Below are 22,822 nucleotides of genomic sequence, written 5' to 3'. Positions count from 1 at the left end.
AGTACAACTTGTTACATTCGTTACAATATGTTATAAACCTTTATTGTAGGTGACAATAACTTTATGTCAACACAAACAATTATGTTCCAAGAAGATAAGTGACTTGAAGTGGATAAGATCTAAGTACATAAGATTTCCAGGATAACCAATTGACTTAGCAAGAGTTTAACCGAGACCAGTCGTCATAGAAGGCCTCAGCACTGACCTGCAACGTTGCAAACTATGAGCAGTGGAGACCAATAGCTCCTTGTCACGTCACAGGTCTGTTCGACATGGCAACGAGTCATTGACCTGCCCACACGTTGTGACGTCGCAGGTCAGTGTTGAGTCCTATTATAACGATTGGTCTCGGTTTTAATCACTGCGATGTGTGGCTGAGAGGTTTCGGCTGGCTGTTTATCAAAAAAAAGGGGGGGGGGGCTTGAGTTCAAAACCCGACTCGAGCAGAAGATTGTTTACTGAGCGCCAGAAAACCTCTCATATACTGGTCCACAAACGAAACTGGACCGTAACGCACTGGGCATGCTTTGGCCTAAACATGAAAGTTGCTCTGTATAAAAACAAAAACTAAAAAACAAGCATGACTACACACATGAAACGAGTAGAGCGTCTTTTTGAAGTAACGTCTGTAATTGATAAGAAAAGTGTCGTCAACTGTTCTTTCGTTACGTCCTAACTAGTACGGTGATTTTAGAGTTATCAGACATCTACACTTTAAGAGGAGGACAAAAAGGAAAACAAAGCCTTCAAAAACGGGAGATAAACAAAGGACAAAGCAAAACTTTACAAAACAGCAGCAACAACAACTAAGCTTTCAATTTAGTTGCATGCACAAACGTATCAACGGCTGCAATATATTAACAACATCTCGGGGCCAAAGCGACTTTTTACATTAATATATCATTCACGCAGCCAAAGTTACTTGTGGATCTCCAGGCATGTCTTTCTTATTCGGATTGAAGGGTTTGCCTTTCAGTGAGTCTGTCTGAACAGTGAGTCTATTCTTTTTCTTTTGTTCCACAGTGCAATGATGAACGAAATCGCCTTTCAGTGAGTCTGTCTGAACAGTGAGTCTATTCTTTTTCTTTTGTTCCACAGTGCAATGATGAACGAAATCGCCTTTCAGTGAGTCTGTCTGAACAGTGAGTCTATTCTTTTTCTTTTGTTCCACTGTGCAATGATGAACGAAATCGCCTTTCAGTGAGTCTGTCTGAACAGTGAGTCTATTCTTTTTCTTTTGTTCCACAGTGCAATGATGAACGAAATCGCCTTTCAGTGAGTCTGTCTGAACAGTGAGTCTATTCTTTTTCTTTTGTTCCACTGTGCAATGATGAACGAAATCGCCTTTCAGTGAGTCTGTCTGAACAGTGAGTCTATTCTTTTTCTTTTGTTCCACAGTGCAATGATGAACGAAATCGCCTTTCAGTGAGTCTGTCTGAACAGTGAGTCTATTCTTTTTCTTTTGTTCCACAGTGCAATGATGAACGAAATCGCCTTTCAGTGAGTCTGTCTGAACAGTGAGTCTATTCTTTTTCTTTTGTTCCACTGTGCAATGATGAACGAAATCGCCTTTCAGTGAGTCTGTCTGAACAGTGAGTCTATTCTTTTTCTTTTGTTCCACTGTGCAATGATAAACGAAATCGCACTTTCTGCGTTGGCATTATACTCGGTAATTAAAAGAAATTAAAAAAAAAATCACTGAGTAGCAAAGGCGTAGTGAGGGGGGGGGCACGATGCCCCGAGCGCCACCCTCAAGGGGGCCCCACAATCAGCCTATATGTCTATGTGATTTTCATGGAAAGTGGGGGGAGTCGCCAATAATGTACCTTGCCTCGGGCGCACATTTTGCTCACTACGCCTCTGCCGAGTAGGTCTAACTATAAGTAGGTCTAACTATAAGTAGGTCTAACTATAAGTAGGTCTAACTATAAGTAGGTCTAACTATAAGTAGGTCTAACTATAAGTAGGTCTAACTCTAAGTAGGTCTAACTATAAGTAGGTCTAACTATAAGTAGGTCTAACTCTAAGTAGGTCTAACTCTAAGTAGGTCTAACTCTAAGTAGGTCTAACTATAAGTAGGTCTAACTATAAGTAGGTCCAACTATAAGTAGGTCTAACTATAAGTAGGTCTAACTATAAGTAGGTCTAACTATAAGTAGGTCCAACTATAAGTAGGTCTAACTATAAGTAGGTCTAACTATAAGTAGGTCTAACTATAAGTAGGTCTAACTATAAGTAGGTCTAACTATAAGTAGGTCTAACTATAAGTAGGTCCAACTATAAGTAGGTCTAACTATAAGTAGGTCTAACTATAAGTAGGTCTAACTATAAGTAGGTCTAACTATAAGTAGGTCTAACTATAAGTAGGTCTAACTATAAGTAGGTCTAACTATAAGTAGGTCTAACTATAAGCAGCCTTGAGTATAAAAACTGTAGGCCTACATGAAGGCAATTATAAAAAAAAAAGTGTGATTTACTCCTCTGGTGTGAATGTATGTTTTGGTTTTTTAATAGTTACAATGTTTTGTTTGGTGTAATGCACACATTGTAAGACAAATTTCCTTAGGGACAATAAAGATCATTATTATTATGTATGATCGAGTTTGTTTAATCCAGAAAATTCAAAAGATTGCTGCTAATATGTCAATATGCAGTAAAGAAGAGACTAATTTTAGACCCATGCCTTCCGGCCCACTCAATGGCGACCACACCGGTCCATATTGGTGGCAGCCCACAGGACATTTGCCCAAAGTACTCAATATAGCCAGTCCGCCCCTGATTTAATAATAATAATAAGAAGAAACCAAAGTGTACATTCACACCAGACTCACTCATAATTTACATGTGACAAAGTTTATACCAGATTGTTCTTATTTAATGATTTGATTGCCAGGGGAACAACTTTTAAAAAGATACTGTGCTTCTAATGGTTGATTGCAATTATATTCTACTTCTACAACAAGCTCTTTCATTTTGTATCTTCAGGTTTTACTTTTGACTTATCCTTTTGGAATTTTTTTAATGTGAATTTTTTTTTAAATATACATCTAAAAAAAAAGATGAATCAATTTATTTAGAACAATAGAATTATTACAGTGTCTTTCTTCCACTCTATTGTTCTTATATGCCGACTGTCTGTCTGTTACACACACACACACTCACACACATACAGGCCTACACAGACGATCTCTTTTCTTTTAACTCACCGATAGGATTCGAATACGATGTGGCCAGAATTGCAGCGAATGTGATTAGAGATGTACAAATCTAAACATGTAGAGACAAGAAAATAAATAAACAAAAATATTTGAAGTTTATTTTATACGAACAAAATTTACATTTAATGTACAAATTTAATATAAATTGATACAGATATATAGTTATTTTATATAATTAATCTTCGGACTCGAAGACAAGTCTTTTTTTTTTTTTCTTAAAGAGTTCTGTAAACACATTTTAGCTTAACACACGTACCATTTTCTGGACACAGTCTTACCAACTGCAAGTATCAGTAGGCCTAAGTGCTTAAGTCAACCACGAAGTTCTCCCATTTATATAGATCTAGTTTTAAAGTGCATTGTTACTAGTCGCCTTTAATACATTTATCAATAGGCAAATAATTTTTAAAAAATTGGGTCATAAATTTCACAATTAACTTTCAGCGGCAATTAAATATTTTTAAACTAACCGCTGCAGACGTCAAGGATTAAAATATCTCACAAATGGTTTCCCTAGCGCAGTAGAGGTCAGGATTAACGACATAAATTTCTAATCGGTTGGAATAGTCTATAGATCTAGTATCTAGGCTTTAATATAACTCTCTCTGTAATCAAATCATCAAAACTCTTTTATATAGGCCTAAAGTAGGGCTTTGAATTTTGATTTAGAATTGTTATACAGTAATTGAAGACTGAAAAATCTTGGCGAAGTGCGGTGTGTCGAAAAAAAAAAAAAGGTGAATGTATGTGCGCCTTGGTTCTAAAGACGGTGAAAACATTACGTTTTTTTTTTTTTGCCCCATTCATTATGATTTATCTCATCTCGCACCTTTAGGCCTACTCTGGCGTTTTCAATTTTGTTAGAAATATAGGCTATATTTTTAAAAATGCTAATAGATTTTGTTCTTTTTAGTGGAGTTTAACAGATTGCTAGTGGAGCTGGTCAACATTGAAACATTTGTGTTTTTTTCCTTGGTCAGAAATAAAAGTTGTTACCCAGAGTGAGTTTGTTTAGAGAGTTTGTTTAGAGCTACACATCTGTGAGAAGACTATTTTCCGTGGCTACGCAGCCCCGGCTGCGACCTAACTTTAAATATAGGCTTATAGTGAATCGGGTGTTAGCAGAGTCTCATTCTAATCACAGCATTTCCACGCAAGAGTTTAATCAACAGCCGAAACTACAATGGACTACACACCACACTGACTTCAAAATGCTTCACTTAAAATAACAGTAGGCCTACGGTACTGTTGTACGAAGCTCTACAGGTCTCTCTCTCTCATCCTGAACACAGGACGGGGCCATGAGCGATTGGTCTCCACTGTCCACAGATCACGTCACATATATGTGTCGGGCCTACTGTAATATAAAATCGCCTCCCCACTAGAGTTATAACAATCTATCTATCTATCTATCTATCTATCTATCTATCTATCTATCTATCTATCTATCTATCTATCTATCTATCTATCTATCTATATCTATATCTATCTATCTATCTATCTATCTATCTATATATATATATATATATATATATATATATATATATATATATATATATATATATATATATAATAAGGCTTGTCTTCGCGTCCGAAGATTAGTGAAGAATGCAGTATTTCCCGTGGCTGCGCAACCCCAGCTGTGACCTTCATATTTTGCCACACCCAGGGCAAGCATAACCATTGTCCGTAGGTGGTCGATTTAGATATATACATAAATTACCCGTACACGTTACATATCAATACCTTGCAATCTATTCCGGAAGCCAAGTGTCATGTATATACCACCCAGCCACCGCGCCTCCATATAGGCCTATATATATGGGCTATATGTGTATTTGTGTGCAAGCTATGTAGGATATATCCTGGATATATCTATACAGGTCTAAATGTTTGTGTGTGCATTTCTTGACGGTCTTAATGGTGGCATAGGCCTAGCCGGGCATAAGTCATATATCACGATATGGTCTTGACGTTGGTCTATAGATCGAGACATTATCTGGATGAGATAAGCTGAGATCACGACATGATATTGTAGGCTTATAGATCTATGTCATATAAGTCCGGAAGTGATCATTATGTGACCTTCACCTAGACGGAGACATGATAGTAACTCCTCCTCCTTTGTGATGTATGATCAGCACAATCCCATTTCCTGTGGCTATGGATTCGAGTTATATATTCGCTCTAAAAAGCCGGCAGCACACATAGGAATTTATTTAGGCCTGTTGCGGTTGTCCGTTTTGATTCGATCTGCGTTATTTGTATTAAATTGATCCCCTTGTCTTGTTTCTCAGAATACCGACATTCACGGCTTCAAGCCACGAGGTTCGATCATTCCTTTTTTTTGTAATGTCGGAGGGTTCATATTAGTAATCTTATGAGATGAACCGAGCAGTGGTTTCCAGATCAGACAGTTCTCCTATAATTTTCCTTCTATAGGAGGGTTTTGAGTCTTTTGACACTCTTTGAGTGTCTTTTTATCGTAGGCCCTATGTGCGCATGTTGACCCCGTTGTGAGTGCTATCAAGTAGCCTACACACTGACACAGCTCCCCATAAAAGCCAGAGTTTGGCAGGGATCACAAGATGAGATCATGACCTTCCATATCTAGTCATCCAATGGATATATCTTTAAATGTAACTCTGAAGTTGAAACAACCTAACCCTAAGTAGGCCTATTTACAATATTGTTGAGAATCTAGAATATACTATATTATAAAGATTATATATCGACTAACTTTGGCCTAGTTTTTTTTTCTCGTAAATTTGTTATATTCTAGGACTAGGTAACTTTAGATCTAGATCTATAACATCGTTATATCTAGATTCTATATTAAAAGCTATTGTTTTAATGAATATTTATTTAACTTTACTTTATATATACATAGATAGATAAAGAACTAGAATCTAAACTGTCTATTAATCTATTTTTATTCAATGTAGCTCTAGAAGATCACAGACCTATATAGACTCTATATAATATATAGGTCTGTGAACCAGATCTAGATTTCATGTATATCCCCACATACCGTAGATACTAAACGATAACTAGCCGTTTTAATTTTGTAAACGTTGAAAGCTTTTTTGTTTGTTTAGCAACTTCCAGTTCTTTGACTTTGAGCAACTGATTAGACCTAACTTAACTATTAGCGTGTTACGTAAGACTTTCTACAAGTACGCGTATTAGTCTTACCTTTACTTACAGTTTAAAGTATACAGTATAAGTATTAATCAAGTAGGTCTACACGGTCTACTCAGTCTTCACTCAGACTTCACTGGTCTAGGCCTAGGACTCTAGCCTAGTCTACTACAGTCTAGGTGACAAGGTCTAGCTAGAGTGACTAGACTAAGTTAAGGACTAAGTCTAAGACTCTAGTCTAGAGACTAGACTCTACTATCTAGACATCTGACATGATCTGATAATCAATATCATAAATGATAAGACTGATTTGATTAGGCATCATAGAGTTGACATTTGTCATTAGTCATTGTCATTAGCATATCATAAGACTGATTTGATTAGGCATCATACTGATCATAGAGTCATTAGAGTAGAGTTGACATTACTGACATTAGTCATTAGTCATGCCATGATTATCATTAGTCACAATTAGTGAATGATTAGTGTGACATTCATTAGTATTAGCCATTAGCCTTTTTTTTTTTTTAGGTATGATTAGCCTGCCTAGGCATTTAATTTTTATCAATGATTATCGTGATTCAATGAAATGAATGACAATGATTGCCCAATCAGAACCAAATCTTTTTAAATTTTATGTTTTATGACCAATGCGTCTTATTCGATAATTGGCAAATAAATTATAATTTAAATTTATTATTATAATTCTTTATAATAATTAATTAATTAATAATAAATCTTTATTATTATAATTATAAGCTTATACTTAGATACTAGTTTATAATTATAGCTAGTCAATCTAGAATAAGCTAGATCTAGATTCTAGATCTATTATAATTTTAATTTATATTTTCAAATTTAGTCCAAAATAGATTAGTTCTAGTCTAGATTCTAGATCTATTACCTATTTTTCTATTAGTCTTACTCTTACCCTTACTTACAGTTATTGGGTTAAATCTAACTCTACCATAGTAATAATGATCATATAGAAGACATCTGATTAGCATTGCTTATAATCATACAAATGTGTTTCTCAAAAATATGTTATTGGAAATGGAAAAAAAAAGATGCAACACAAGCTAAAGGGGATATCACTGAAATAGATCAAGAATTGTGAAATTGATATTGAAGAGAAATCATTTCTCACTGCATCACTATTATACCTAGCAATTTGTATAAATCCAGCAGATTTGAAAAGCATGAAATTTCATCCAGGATCATGCGCAAATGTTCTTTCACAGAAATTACCATTGTATTTTTATAGAAAATATTGGAAATGTAAAACTATTAATTTTCGTCAAATTTTTTCTGCCAAAACTAAAGTGTCATTTGGAAGTATCGGATATTTTAAGACAAATCAAGGAATGTTGCATTTGATCATTGCAGTGATGTTTTTCTTTGCTTCTTATAATTCTTTTGGCAGTATATTCATCACTAACATTCGTCGATGAATCATAAAATGATGTCCGATAAGTTTTGGTGACTCATATTGTACCAAACATTGAAATCCAGATCAATGTCATAACAATGAAATCACAAGAGATTTTTTTACGTTTTAAAAAATAAACCAGTTTTATCAAATTTGCACATATCACATATTGTAGTAGTTGTTTCAACAGGTTTCCTACCTAAAAAGAAACGCCTTGTTTAAATTGTCTAAAATAGAGTGTATATCATTTTCATTAAAGTTCGGCAGCTTCTATCAAAATGAAGTTACTGATATTTCATTATCATAGATCTGGCTTATAGAACTTAGTTACAAATAACATACTGTGGTTTTTCAATTTTAATATAACTATCAAAGTGAAACCATACCATTAAAAAATTGTCATTTTCTTTTCTTAACGTTCTTTGGAATGTTTCATAATAAAAATATTAACTTTAATAACATGGACTTTTAAACAATGGTGAAACAATGAAACAATTAAATATAAACGAAAATGCTTTTTATATATGTCACGACGAGTGCAAATTTTACTATAGAAATAAAATCTATGATTTAAAAAGATTTAATTCTATAACAATAAAAATGTTAGAAATCATTCTGATTCTGCATCATCTATCCTTAAACAATAAAATAAAGTAACTACCAATGGGAAAAAATTCAAGTCTTACACTTTAATATTACATATTTCTATTGGTCTTGGGTGGCCCCTGCAAAAATCATAATTGAGAACACCTGTACTATGCTATTGGCAATTGGATGATTATAAAATTCTCGTTTTAACGCTTTCTCTCCTAACTGACGATACCAGCGTTGATTCCACCAGAATGTGGTAGATAATTACGGAGAGAAAGAGTTAAGGGGGGACAGGACAGAGCAGGATGTGAAAAGTAAAAAAAAGTACTAGCCCAAGAATCATCATAAATAGAGCCTGATCTAATATTTCAAAATAACTGAAAAGCAGAAGAATAGTCAGTATAAAGAAGACTATTTGTTAATGCAGAATAAGATAGGCCTACATCGGGATGAAGTGCACATAAATATGAAGAATAAAAAGAAAAGAAAAGGAATTTATAAGATAACTGTGATCATTAAGTTTATTGCAAGCTCTCACACAATTTTGTAAATACACAAGTTAAATGATAACAGCACAACTCTAGCTACTTTTAGATTAAAATTAGTTCCAATATATTCAATATTTGTCTCTTTCCTGTTTACATCTTTCAATATCAATTGTATAGGTGTTTTTTTTTATTTTAATCAGAGCAATTGGTGTAATTATTTTTTCTAGATGATTATTGCATAATATTGAATGCAACATGGCAACAGCTGTTGTTATTGGTGGAGGTGTTAGTGGTCTTGCCTCAGCATTGTATATACAGAGATCTTTGCCACAATTTTCTAAGGTCAGTATAGTTGTCTGAGCTAATTGTTTTGAAAGAGATCTTCATCAAGGGATGTATTTATATCATCTATGCTTTTTACATTGTTTTGTTTTGTGATTTTAAAAAATCCTTTTGTTTAGTTATTACTTTTTACATCTTTTTATACTTTACAAGTTGTTTACAACTTTACATATAACACTCTACATGAGTCTGTCTTCTTTTTACATATCAGAAATTGTCATGTCTGCTATAAAAGTTTATCTATGTGTTGGTTCAGTAACATTTTGACAACTAAATATTTTGTTTCATGCAAATTAATTCCTGCTTTTTTAGCTCTTTTTATACTGACTTTGCTGCTATTGCGGGTTTTGGTCAAACCAGTTATTGAAAAAAAACAACTTTTTTTTAAAGATTTAACTTCAAATACAGGATTAGGAAACAAAAACCATTGAAGTGTTGATCTCTCTTACCAATATGTTGACAGTTTAGGAGCTTTATTTTATTATTTGGTAACATGTTGGGGAATGGCAATGTGTGCTTCTCCAGATGTCTATAATCTTCCTTAAATCTAAACAAATTTTGAACATACACTATTTTCATTGGATAAAATTTATTTCTATTACCTTAAATTTGAAACTTAAAAGAGATGGCCTTAAATTTTGACTTGTACAAATATATTGATTTAGTTTTTATTTGTAACACTCTTTTTCTTATTTCACTTTTTTTTTGTTTTAAATTAGTTTTATTTCCCCCCACAGTAACTTTAGTATGTTTGAATTAAATGTAGGTTGCTTAGATTGATAATCTTTATATTATAGGAATTGATTTTAAATTTAAAGCAATTTAAAAAGATTTAATTCAAAGAAAAAAGGTAATAATTAAAAGAAACATCCTAAGATTTATAGATTGACAAAAAAGTGAATTTTTCTTAGATAATTTAATTATGGAGAGATTTGTACAAACATTTTTTTTTTCATTGAGTAAATGATTGTATATCATTAGTGTCTTGAAAAATCGATCTTATATATTTACTAATAATATTATGTAGGGTGATTCTGTATTAAACCAACAAATTAGCAGTGATATTTATTAAGTTATATTTATTAAATTTAAATAGTTTGATGACATAATTACATTGTTTTTTTATGTTATTGTAGGTAATTCTACTTGAAGGCAGCAGTCGAGTAGGAGGATGGGTTAATACCACCACCTATCCTGATGGAGCTATTTTCGAACATGGTCCTAGAAGTTTACGTCCAGTGGGTGAGGCTGGCAGAAACACACTTTTGTTGGTAAATTGATGACAATTCTTTCACATAATGATGTAAACTTAAAGCTTTTCAGAACCAGAGTAGTAGTTAAGCTAGTGTTCTTTGAGTAACTGTATCTGATGATACCATAATTTGACTTGAGTAAACATTTCCATGTGTCAGATATGAACATTGTGGAAGTGAGTCAAAGGGATTGATTTGCAGTAACAGTGCAAGTTTAAAACCAAGGGCCCCCACTCTGAGAAAATTGAAATGTTTTTTTTTCATTGTTCATTTTGAATTATTTTCTTAAACATTTTTTTTTATTTTATTGATCAATAAGTGTAACAGTTGCAATTTAGTATGGAACATTCTTATAGCCTTCACACTTTTATCACAGCCCCAAAAAATAAAAGCTAATGTTATTGAAAAGCATACTTGTTGATTAACTCTGGAGTTTAGTTTTGAAATATGTACTTTAAAAAATTGATTTGATTGAAAAATATAGTTTAATAGTGTGTTTGTGTGTGTGTGCCTAGGTTTATAAGTGGAAAATATCAATAACCAATATGTAGTTATAATTAGAAAATGGATTGCTGGATTGTGCAGTATGCAAAATAATTGTTCAGTATTATATAGGTTATTGAAACAATTCCACTAATTCTTTGGGGGAGGGGGGGGGGCGAGGGGTACTCAGCATTAAAAAAATTATAAAAGGGGTACGTATAGGTCAAAAGTTTGGGAAACACTGTTCTAGTTCATCACACACTGGCAACTGTTCTCATGCAAACTTACACACTTACGATCAGTAGCTCGTACATTCCAACGGACACAAATAAGTAAAATTTGGTTACATACAAATACACATATTCATCCCTGACATTATTCAACTATAGTTGCATCAAGACAATGGCTTGTGGGGGAAACAAAAGAGTAAAGTTCCCCCTTTCAGACCATGCGGTCTATAGGGCAAATGATGATGTAAAGGTCATCTGTTTCTGTGGCCCACGGTTAATTAGGGTGTTATGTGGCCAACGCAACGATCGACCGCCTTTACTTTTCCCCGTCTAATGTTAAGCACTCATTAGAGCTGGGTGGACTCAGAGGCACCCTAAAGATCACAAGTTCGAAAGCCAATTACTTTAACACTCAGCCATCTCACCGCCTCATTGCTTCTAAGGTTAGACTTTATTTTTCAATTTAGAGAATTCCTTGAGACATTCCTACAAAATGTAACACTGTATTTGTTTTAAAATTACTTTAAAAATTTTTTTTTTATGAAGAATGGATGGCTGCCTGTTTATGTTGTATGCGCTCTGGACAGTCATTCGATGGTATTGATGGCCCCGGGTTCGAACCCTGTGCACTGCCACCTCCTACAATCCTGCTGGAGGTTAAAGCTGTGATGTAATTATCTTTAATCTATAAAGGAACGTCCAAAAGGTGTCAAACAAACATAACGGCTCAAAGAAGAATAAGTTTTTAAAAAGTTAAATATTAATTTTTATTATATCTCTTTAACAATTAAAAAATTCCCATAATCGCATCTTAAAGTAAAATATTGTTTTGTGTAGTTACTCAATTTAACTTTCATTTTACCTACTTAAAAAGGATTGAAATCTCACACATGGTTTGTTTGTTTTACATGTTTCGGATGTTCCTTCAGAGTTTACTTCCTAGTCCAAACCTCCTGCAGGACGACGGGGGATGGGAGCGGGCAGGATTTGAACCCTCGACCATAGATAAGTCCGAATGACAGTCCAGCGCACAAACCGCATGACTAGGCATGGTTAGATAGGCCTATATCTTCAAAAAATGTCAAAAGTCCACAATGGACTTACTAATACACTATATCTTTGGCAATTAGAGACACTGATTGAACAGACATGTTACAATACATCAGTGAGTAACCTATATTTACATTATTTTTACTTCTGGTTTTCATTCATCAGACATACAGCTAATGAAACTAAAATATCACACCTTCGCCTTTTGCAGCTGATGCTCAATAATTGTTTTTTTATATATGAAAACGATATTATGCTATTAGCTAATTATAATTGTTCAATTTTTTAAAAAAGATAGCTTTGAAGACATAAAGAATAATTCCATCTTCCTCATGCTTTTGTAATTGAAATATGTTTTGTATACTCTAAAGGCTGAAGAGCTTGGCCTAACCAAGCAGCTAAAAATAGATATTTGTTTGTTGATGGGAAACTATGCGCTTTACCCACCAGTAAGTTTTTGCCTTGTGCTTCATTAGACATTACAAAAAAGTAAGACATTAGCTAATTAAAAACTTATATATATATATACTGAAGAAGCTTTTTATTTTTAAAACTGATAAAAAAAAAATCTATCTTTATTAGAAGAAACATGAACTCAAACTGATGAGTGTTTTGCACTTTTTTTTTTCATGTCATTATAAATGTATCCATGTTTTACAACATTCTTTTTGAAATGAGAACTGATTTTTGTTGGCCTATTTTAAAGCGTATTTTATTTTTACACTTAGATGCGTGGAGCATGTTCAAAAAACTGCCTCCTTTCACCAAGCCTCTAATAACCTCACTTTGGAAGGAACCTTTTCATAGAAGGAGTAATGAACAGGATGAGTCTATTTACAGTTTTGTAAGGCGAAGATTGGGTCCAGAGGTATATTCTTGTTGTTGTTTTTTTGAGTCAGGGAGGTTTTATATAGAAGGATGTAATGTAGCGGAATAATACTAGATCTATAATATACAAAAAATGATCTGCTTGATATAAGAAGTAGTAAAGAATCCTACTTTCTGTTTCTATATTTTTGAAAACATCTTTTTAGTTTGCAGATATTGCTATAGATGCCCTTTGCAGAGGTATTTTTGCAGGTGACTGCAGAAAGCTTAGTGTTCAGGCATGTTTCCCACCTCTTTATGAAATGGAGAAAAAATATGGCTCCTTAATAGCTGGAGCTGTTTTTGGTTTCAAAGGTAAATAGGAAGTATTGGCTCTGTGATTTTGATATGTAGCTTCTGTTACATCAGTTCAAGGCTTATCACATAAAGAATAACAATATATATATGTATAATTCTAATGCACACATACATACACACATTTCATCCATAAAAACCTCCTAAAATCTCCTAAAATTTTGTCATGGAAAAGTGCTACTAACCCTGTCTAAATACTTTTGACTCAATGAATGAAAGTAGCCTAGCTCTCTGTAAACTTTTGTCTTTTGCAATTTTTAGTTTTAATTTTTACAAAATTGAAAGTGTTAACTAATTCACTGACTTTTTTAAATTCATTCAAGTTAAGCATCTGACTGTTAAAAAAACCCACTCTTGCCGTGGAAAAGCTGCAAAATGTTTTTTTTTTGAGCTGTGCCATATTTTTCTATCGCATTTATATCTAAAAAAAAACATTTCACATTACCTTAAAATGATCTAAATATGTGCAACTTTTGGTCTTCTCAAAGTGTTTTCATATTGTTTACACTTACATATAAACTCTAACCCTCTGAGCTAGTTTGTTTATAATGTGTGAGTTTGCTAAGCTACCTAAAAATTTGTAGCATCTTCCCTTTTGTCAGATTGTTTTATTTTTCTATATTCTTAAGATTCTTTTTACTGGAATTCTAAATCTGACTATTAATTTTTAGGCTCATTTCAGTTTGAGATTTTTCTAAATCTAATAGAATGTTTAACAGATCAAACTTTCCTCACATCTTACTTCTAAATGTCTCTGTAACTTTAGAGTAAATATTGGAACCAAACACACTGAACTTCAATGCCGAATTGGAAGCCTCCCCAAATAAATCATAACTTTCAAGTAGAGTTATGTACCAAAAAGACCGAACTCTTCAGAATTGACATAAGAGTTAAACAATCCATGGACCCAGCACTTTAAGCATGAATAAAAATATTGCTAAAAGTCTAATTTTGAATTTAGGAACAAACACTCGATGACTTTTTGGTAAAGACTTTTCTCATAGATGCCTGATATTCTAATGTGTCTTCATCTAAAAATTAATATTTTGGAAAGTGTTTATTGACATCCAACATTGAAGAGTAAAACACTTTGGTGTCCCAAACTTGAACATAACATTTAAATTCATTAACATTATGTATTTATTTTCACTCAACTTAAGTGGAAGTTACTAATTCAGTTATTATTTCCTCAGATCCCAAAGTTGAAGCCACTGGCTTAGTCAGGCGAGCTATTGAAGATAAGTGGGCCTCCTGGTCATTATCTAAAGGGCTTCAACAATTGACAGATGCTATGGCTGCCTCAATACAGAACGCAAAAGAAGGTGAAATAAGGCTGGACACTAAGGTCACTTCTCTTAAGCCAAATCAAAATGGTAAAATAATAGTAAGTGAATTTTTAAAAAAATTTGATTTATAATGGCCCCATTTTGGCTGGACAATAGATGTGCCCTAATAAATAACTGGTTAAGATTGATTCTAGTTAAGTTTGTCAGACTCTACTGTGATTAAACAAGAAAATTCTGGATAGTCACTTTTAGTAAATGGGAATGAATCTTTCTTATTTCAGCTTTATTCCTGTCTAATGTCATTTCAACCCTTTTGGTCTCTGCAAGGATCATACCACCTTGTACAGATGTCTACATGCTGCCTGATTATGGGCTATTTCGACCCACATAGTCATAGTTCTTAGGTCCTGCTTAGTCTTGTTTTAGTCGTGGATGTCCTTCAGGTCTGCACAGCATAAAGGATGATTTTGAGAACTCTGCCATCTAGCATGTCGCGACATGTCTGAGCCAACATTGTCTTCTATGTGTCATACATAGACACTGCTTTATTGAATTTTTGTTGGATACAAACATGATCTTTCCAGAAGATGCACACAATGCATTGCAGACAGCATATGTGAAAACCAGTCAATCTATGCTCTAGATATATGTCTCACTTCTATTAAACAGATTGCTTCCTATACAGGATTTTTAGACTGGCATTTTTGTTTTCATGGTCAATTTAGCATTTTTCCAGTCCGAGAGAATTTTGAGATTGCAGAGGCTTTTCTAATTCTTTTTATGACATCATCAGCTCAAAAATGTATTGTCTCTATTTATGGTTATTATTATTACTACTATTTTAATTTTTGTGGCTCATTGAGTTATCTGTTTTATTCTTAGGTCTCTACCCCATCAGATTCTATTGAAGCTTCTCTTGTTCTATCTGCTGTCTACAGTAAAGGTAAGACAAAGACTGCTTTATTGATCCTTTTTGGAAAGTTGTTGTGATTACAAGGATTCTTTTCCAGGTTCCCTAGTCAATTAGTAGTGCTGATACAGTCTGACAGAATAAGGAACAAACAAATTGTACCATTCAGTTCGCAGCTATGTGATATAGTGATATTGGTGGTTGTCTTCTAAGATTTTTGTTGCAAAAGCTTAATTAAATATGGTAGGATTGTGCTTTTTATGCTCTTTTTATAAGACTGGCCAAGCAGGGCCACAGCTTGGATGACATTTTGCCTTGACTAAAAGTTATTGCATATGTTGGCAGATTTTGTATTGTTGCACAGTAAAAATTAACCAATAGGTTCTTCTTTAGTTTAAAGCTGTTTGTATAAGAAAAATAGCTACTGAATTTTTTTTGGCCTGTTGTCTACTATGACACCCAGATATCTGAATTAGTTCACTTGTTGTATTGGTATATTGTTTATCTTGTTTTCAAGTATCAATCTTTTTTTTCTTCTGAAGAATATGATTTATTTAGTTTTTGTGAGATTCAGTTCAAAAAAGGTGCCAGTGCTTTAGTTGGTATCAAACTTTGATAGTGAATTTCATCTTCTAAAATTAGACAGACTATGGCAGCAGCAAATTTAGTAAATTTAACTGAGTCTTAGAGGCTTCTTATGTCACTAATGTTAAGAGTACAAAATCGAAGAAAGTACACTACCTCATGGGGTCCATATACATTGAACTGGAGTTAATTAACTTTTACAAACTGGGAACATAGAATTAGGAAATTTAGAACCCATGATTGTAGTTAGTGGCTGATATTTAAATTACCCTGTCCTTGGCTGTATTTTATTGAAAGCCATGAAGAAATCTATAAAGAGCACTTGTGCATTTGATTTGAATATATCTATTCCAATTATTGATTGTTCTATTTAGGACATGATAAAATAAAAATATAAGAGATGTTTATATATACAACATTCTTCATGTATTTTTGTTAATTTGATAAGTTAAAGTTACTATGTAAATATTGAGAAGAAACACTTTTGATTAGTGTAAAAAGAAAGCAGAATTTTCAATGTTTTCTTTTATCCAAATATATTTAGCAGCTGCACTTCCCAAGAGCATGACAGATTTAAAAGAAGATTTATCTGCCCTTCCTTCTGTCAATGTAGTGGTGGTCAATTAAGAGAACAAGGAAAATGTTTTGCCAGTCAAGGTAAAATAGAAATTGATGGATAAACGTGTCTCCATATTGACCTAATGCTTTAATAATGCACAAACTGTTGTATTGGTTCAATCTGATTTATTTCATTGATGATTTTTTGCTTCATTCCATGTATACCAGTGTTTCTCAAACTTTTACCAGCGCACCACCCTAAATAAAAAAAAACTTCTTTGACGCCTCTCCTTAGCCAGCTAGGGATTGGGGCAACCCCATAGGCTCCCCCAGTGGATTCTGGGAAGGTTCTAAGAATATATTAGACTAGAATAGAAATAATTACCACACTGTTTTTCAGTTTTATTTGGCATCATATGTTTAGAATCCAAATTTACATATTAAATGTTAGACCGTTTGTGCTTTTTGATAATTTTTAAGTGCTTTGTTAGCTAGAAAAGTTCTTTTTGGGGATAGTATTGGAAAGGCAGCAGGTTCTTTTTCTCTTCAGCAAGAGGATAATAGGGAGCATGTTCTGAGCTTCAGAAATTCTTTTCCTGGCATCTACAAAACCTTATTGTATCTTAAGAAAAGCAAATGTAAAAAAAAAGTCTGCAGTAAAAAGTGTAGGGATGGGCCTATATTGAAGTACTTTCTTGCAATCAGACTGCACTATTCATCATTGTAAAATAAAGTTATAGGTCAAAGTATACCTAATAAAGAAAGAGACAGCACTGGCCAGTACTATTACGCAATGGACATTTGAGGTACATATAGTGAAATATGTCAGTAGTTGGTGTAATTGTCATAAAATCATATTTTGTTAAGTAAGTCATTATAACAATGTGCAACAATAGAATATCAACCACTCTGACACAAGAAAGTTGTGAATAAACATGTTAGCGTAGATATTTTTAAATGTCTTCAAATATTTTTGAGACAATATTGTTACAGATGCCTCTCATGAAAGGGTCGTTCATTTTACAAGGTTCTTGTTGGAATATGAAATAACGTCTTTAACTAAAAATATTGTAATTTTTTAAACATTAGTAATAAGGAAATTATACTTCATTAATATCTTATCTTATAAAATACAGACATTACTTCAAAAAAGATGATTACATCCTATGTGTGTTCCTAGGTAATGTTAACCAATGACTTAAATTCTGCCTAGTCATTGGTTTACCTAGCTGACTCAGGCAACCCATTCCACGCCCTAATAGCATAGGGAAGAAGGAGCATTTGTACAAATTTGTTGTAGCATATGGAATAATGAATGTGTCTTTATCTTTGTGTTTAGGTATTTTATTAGATTTTGTTTTTGTATTTGAAGATAATGGTTCTGTGTTTTAGGTATAACCAGACCTGCCTACCTTTTCGCAAAATGCGTATTCGTTACGCAAAATCTCCCAAAAATGACCGTCAGTACGCAAATACGCATTGAACCCGTCGCGTTACGCTTTTCGTATCCTTTTTTCCCCCCTCTCTTGACTAGCTTACGAGCGGTCACGGAGGTCACGCTAAGCCGTTTTGTTGGCCCGGGGGGGGGGGGGGGGGGGGACAGAAAAGGTGGGGGAACACATTGTGTCCAGATCTATACGTTGATTGGTTCTTAAAAGCAATTAGATTTAGTCTAGAAATTGAAGAACGCGAGAGTGAGGGAGTGGCAGGTTGGTACCGTCAGCTGATACACCAACGTGACTTTTTTTTTTGTAAGTTCATTAGTAGAAAATAATTATGTTGAATCCCTGATTCCCGTATTCATTTGTATAGAAAAGAAATATCGAAGTGCTATCGATTCAAAACACATTGAGTGACATTGTAGATATCTAGTCTAGATCTGGATTATAGATCTAGAATCTAGATAACTTGTTTTACAGGAATAGATCTAGCTAGACATTACGATTGATGATTACTTAATGTCATGAGTCTCTACATTACTCTACAATCTAGATCCAATTTAGTTGCAGTATGATTTAGATTGACTAAATCTAGATCGATAACATCTACTACCATCTAGTCTAGATCTAGACTAGATTAAATTCTTAGTCATAGTATAGAATAGATCAAGCCAATCAAGGATGAAGGTAGGCCTACGAAAGTTTGGAGTAGACCTACGTTTGTAGCGGATCCAAGGCATCGGTAACACTCTTGAGCCCAGATCTAGAGTAGATTATATTCATTATATAGACATAGATCCAAATCTAGTCTAGATATCATCTCTATTGTCGTATTGATTTAGATTGTAGATCTAATCATGACATCTAGATCTAATATTATATATATATATATATATATATATATATATATGACAAAATAGTGGTTCGCGTAAGTGTTACGCATTCTGGTGCCAAAATACGCATTTTGACCATCAGCGTTACGCATTTGGACTTTTTTTGGTAGGCAGGTCTGTATAACTGCTACTTTACTTTTAAGTCTTCTGTTCTGAAGGCTGTCTAAATTGAGTGATTCTTCTAAAGGTGTTACTCTAGTCAAATATGAATATTCGTTTGTTATATTCAAACACAGATTGATAACTAGAAAAAAAAATGTAATTCTTAAAAAAAATATATTAATAGGTTTTGCCCCCCCCCCCCCCTTTCTCCCTCTTTTGTTGGGCCTTTCAAGATGACATCTTGGGGTGTGCAGTTTACAGTTTGAAAAATGCTGATGTACACCTTTTTTTATACTTGTCATCTTCATTTAATGTACACCACATTAAGTTCTATTGTAAGCCTATAATGAATGACTATAAGTTTTGAATTATATTTTTGCCTTGTAGGGTTTTGGTCACCTTCTGCCATCATTTGAAAGTGGACCCATTCTGGGTGTAGTCTATGATTCATGCACCTACCCAGAACATAATAGAAAAGGCTGTCCAGAAAGCACTCGTATTACTGTAAGTTTTCTTTCATAGATAATCTAAATAAAACTTGTAGAGGGTTGTATGAGTAGTGGTTTCAAATTTTTCTTAGCATCTCTTTTCACAATTCCTTAATGCCAACATGATTTTATACACTCAAGTGTGTTTCAATTACTTACCGGTGGTTTCTGCAGGTAATGCTCAGAGGATCTTGGTATGATAAGTTACTGTCTCCTGATGGAACTCTGCCTTCTGGTTCTGACATTGTATGGATGGCTTCTCAGGCAGCTGCTCAACAATTGGGCATAAAATCTCATCCAATCAGATACCATGTAACATTGCAGAAGGTAAGAAGTAGTCCTTGTTATTGATTTCTATTTTCTGCCATTTCTCGGAGATATGACAATGCTGTTTAAGCACTAAAGGTTTTGGCTTTGCTGTAAAGATAATAGCCAAAAAATATTAACATGAAAGATAAAATGAAACTGAATGTGTCATATAAACATAAAATAAACATAAAATAGACATGTTTGTGGCTTGGAAAGGATGGAAAGCAAGTCTGGGCTTCAATTTGAAACTTTTAAACTCTTTCTCTCCGTAATTATTTTCCTTGTTTCGATAGAATTATTCATTTTGCTCATTTGTATTTCACTACCCTGTTAGGATTAAACTTCCATATTTTGTTTGTTTGTTATATTTGGTATCGAATAGGGGAATGCTCAAGTTTATAACTCTCAAAATCGATTTAGTTTAATGGGGTCAAATCAACGTTTTTGTTGTCAATTAGGAGAGAAAGAATTAAAATAATAAACATAAACGCAAAAAAACATTTACCGTTAACGCTCAATGTTGAACATGTAAATTTGAAATAGCACTCTTCTCTGTTTTTGTGTCCAACCAAGTGCCAAACAAATAAGTAGTTGAATGCAAAACTCTGTGACTTTTTAGACCATTGAACATTATCACGTTCTAAATGCTGAACCTTCTGTTTAGCTGTCTCTAATGTGTTATAACTTGTGGATTGTGTGTGTTGTGTATTTTACGTTGAGTGTTGTATTTTTGTACCGGTGTGCCATGCTGGCTTAGAGTCTGTGTGTGTGTGTGCTGTGTTGTTATGATCTGGTTTGGCCTTCTTTTTCAGTACCACCTTGGAAAGAGACATGTTTTCTGAGTACCAGTTGTTATAGTATCAATGGACCTCATTCACCAATCGTAAACAAACAACATTTAGCCACGTAGGGCTCTATATCTTCTATATAATTTACGATCTCATGTTTAATTCATGATGGTTGTCACGTGACAGTTTTTTTTCCGTTGTTTTATCAATAAGATCACGTGACTAAATGTTGTTTGTTTACGATTGGTGAATGAGGTCCATTAGGATTTAATGACAGCACTGATGTTTAAGATACAACTCCTCCATTATACTGACATGAACTAGAAGATGAACAACTAATAAAAGACTTGTGATACACATTAATAACATACTTGGGAAAAACATGTGAACATTAGACCAAGGGAGGACTAGAAGAAATCAAAACAAAACAAACACACAACATAACTTCAACATAAATAAACATATGAATGTAACACCAGTTACTACAGTGTGCATATTTAATGTCAAGTATTTGTGTAGAACTTAATTTCTTTAAAGTGCTGTCTGTTTAGCACCAGACTACAGTGTGCATATTTAATGTCAAGTATTTGTGTCATGACTTGTAGAACTTAATTTCTTTAAAGTGTTGTCTGGGTAGCACCATACTACAGTGTGCATATTTAATGTCAAGTATTTGTGTAGAACTTAATTTCTTTAAAGTGTTGTCTGGGTAGCACCATACTACGGTGTGCATATTTAATGTCAAGTATTTGTGTCATGACTTGTAGAACTTCATTTCTTTAAAGTGCTGTCTGTTTAGCACCAGACTACAGTGTGCATATTTAATGTCAAGTATTTGTGTCATGACTTGTAGAACTTAATTTCTTTAAAGTGTTGTCTGGGTAGCACCATACTACAGTGTGCATATTTAATGTCAAGTATTTGTGTAGAACTTAATTTCTTTAAAGTGTTGTCTGGGTAGCACCATACTACGGTGTGCATATTTAATGTCAAGTATTTGTGTCATGACTTGTAGAACTTAATTTCTTTAAAGTGTTGTCTAGGTAGCGCCATACTACGGTGTGCATATTTAATGTCAAGTATTTGTGTCATGACTTGTAGAACTTAATTTCTTTAAAGTGTTGTCTAGGTAGCGCCATACTACAGTGTGCATATTTAATGTCAAGTATTTGTGTCATGACTTGTAGAACTTCATTTCTTTAAAGTGCTGTCTAGGTAGCACCATACTACAGTGTGCATATTTAATGTCAAGTATTTGTGTAGAACTTAATTTCTTTAAAGTGCTGTCTGGGTAGCACCATACTACAGTGTGCACATTTAATGTCAAGTATTTGTGTCATGACTTGTAGAACTTAATTTCTTTAAAGTGTTGTCTAGGTAGCACCATACTACAGTGTGCATATTTAATGTCAAGTATTTGTGTCATGACGATTAACAGATCATGTTTGGTGCTCCAGTAGACTAAGGGATAGATGAAGTTGAAGGTGTTTCATGCACTAATTATTATCTTTAATAGATTTTATTACTTTGTTTACAGGAGTGCTTGCCTCAGTATAAAGTTGGACATGTTTCTTGGGTGGAGAAAGTGGAACAGAAAATCAAGGAGAGTAACCTTCCATTGCACCTAGTGGGCTCTTCCTATAGAGGGCCAGCCATCAATGACTGCATCTATAATGCTAAAAAGGTGGTTGAATCTTTAAAGGCACACTGATAGCATTAACATGTACGAGCGTATGTAAAGTTCTTGCTGAATCCATTGTGTGTGTTGAAGTACTTCTATTTTGTAATAAATGTTATAAAAGGTATGGAAAAAAACATTACACATGTGGTTCTAATCATAATACCAGGATTGAGTGCCATTGTTCACTATTACACACATGTGGTTCTAATCATAATACCAGGATTGAGTGCCATTGTTCACAATTTTGTCATTCTAAAGATTGCAATGAAATATTTGTAATATTTTTTTCTGCCCTACCTCACCCTTCCTCTTGTCCCATCCTTTACCCAAAGTATAGTTTGTATTCTTTCAAAAACTTTTGAGAGAGAGAGAGAGA

At 33.7% G+C, this 22,822-nt stretch overlaps 1 long non-coding RNA gene and 1 pseudogene across 3 annotated transcripts in view; one reads left to right on the top strand and one right to left on the bottom strand.

Annotated features, from left to right (window-relative positions):
- The window catches only part of LOC106066144 (uncharacterized), a 16,360-nt gene extending 9,879 nt beyond the window's left edge, over nt 1-6,481 (bottom strand). Inside the window, exons 1-2 of one of the 3 annotated variants that reach the window (XR_008773557.1) lie at nt 6,414-6,481; nt 3,207-3,267 (exon numbers count right to left, since the gene is read on the bottom strand). This is a non-coding gene — a long non-coding RNA (uncharacterized LOC106066144). Of the gene's footprint in view, nt 1-3,206; nt 3,268-3,688; nt 3,832-6,413 lie in introns of those variants that run through there. The other 2 variants (XR_008773556.1, XR_008773555.1) reach the window with 2 other exon arrangements.
- On the top strand, nt 6,257-22,822 carry LOC106069778 (protoporphyrinogen oxidase-like; annotated as a pseudogene).

Source organism: Biomphalaria glabrata, chromosome 11, assembly GCF_947242115.1.
Source record: "Biomphalaria glabrata chromosome 11, xgBioGlab47.1, whole genome shotgun sequence".
NCBI lineage: Eukaryota > Metazoa > Mollusca > Gastropoda > Planorbidae > Biomphalaria > Biomphalaria glabrata.
Note: the sequence above shows the minus strand (reverse complement) of the source record. Positions and strands in the feature narration are given on the sequence as shown.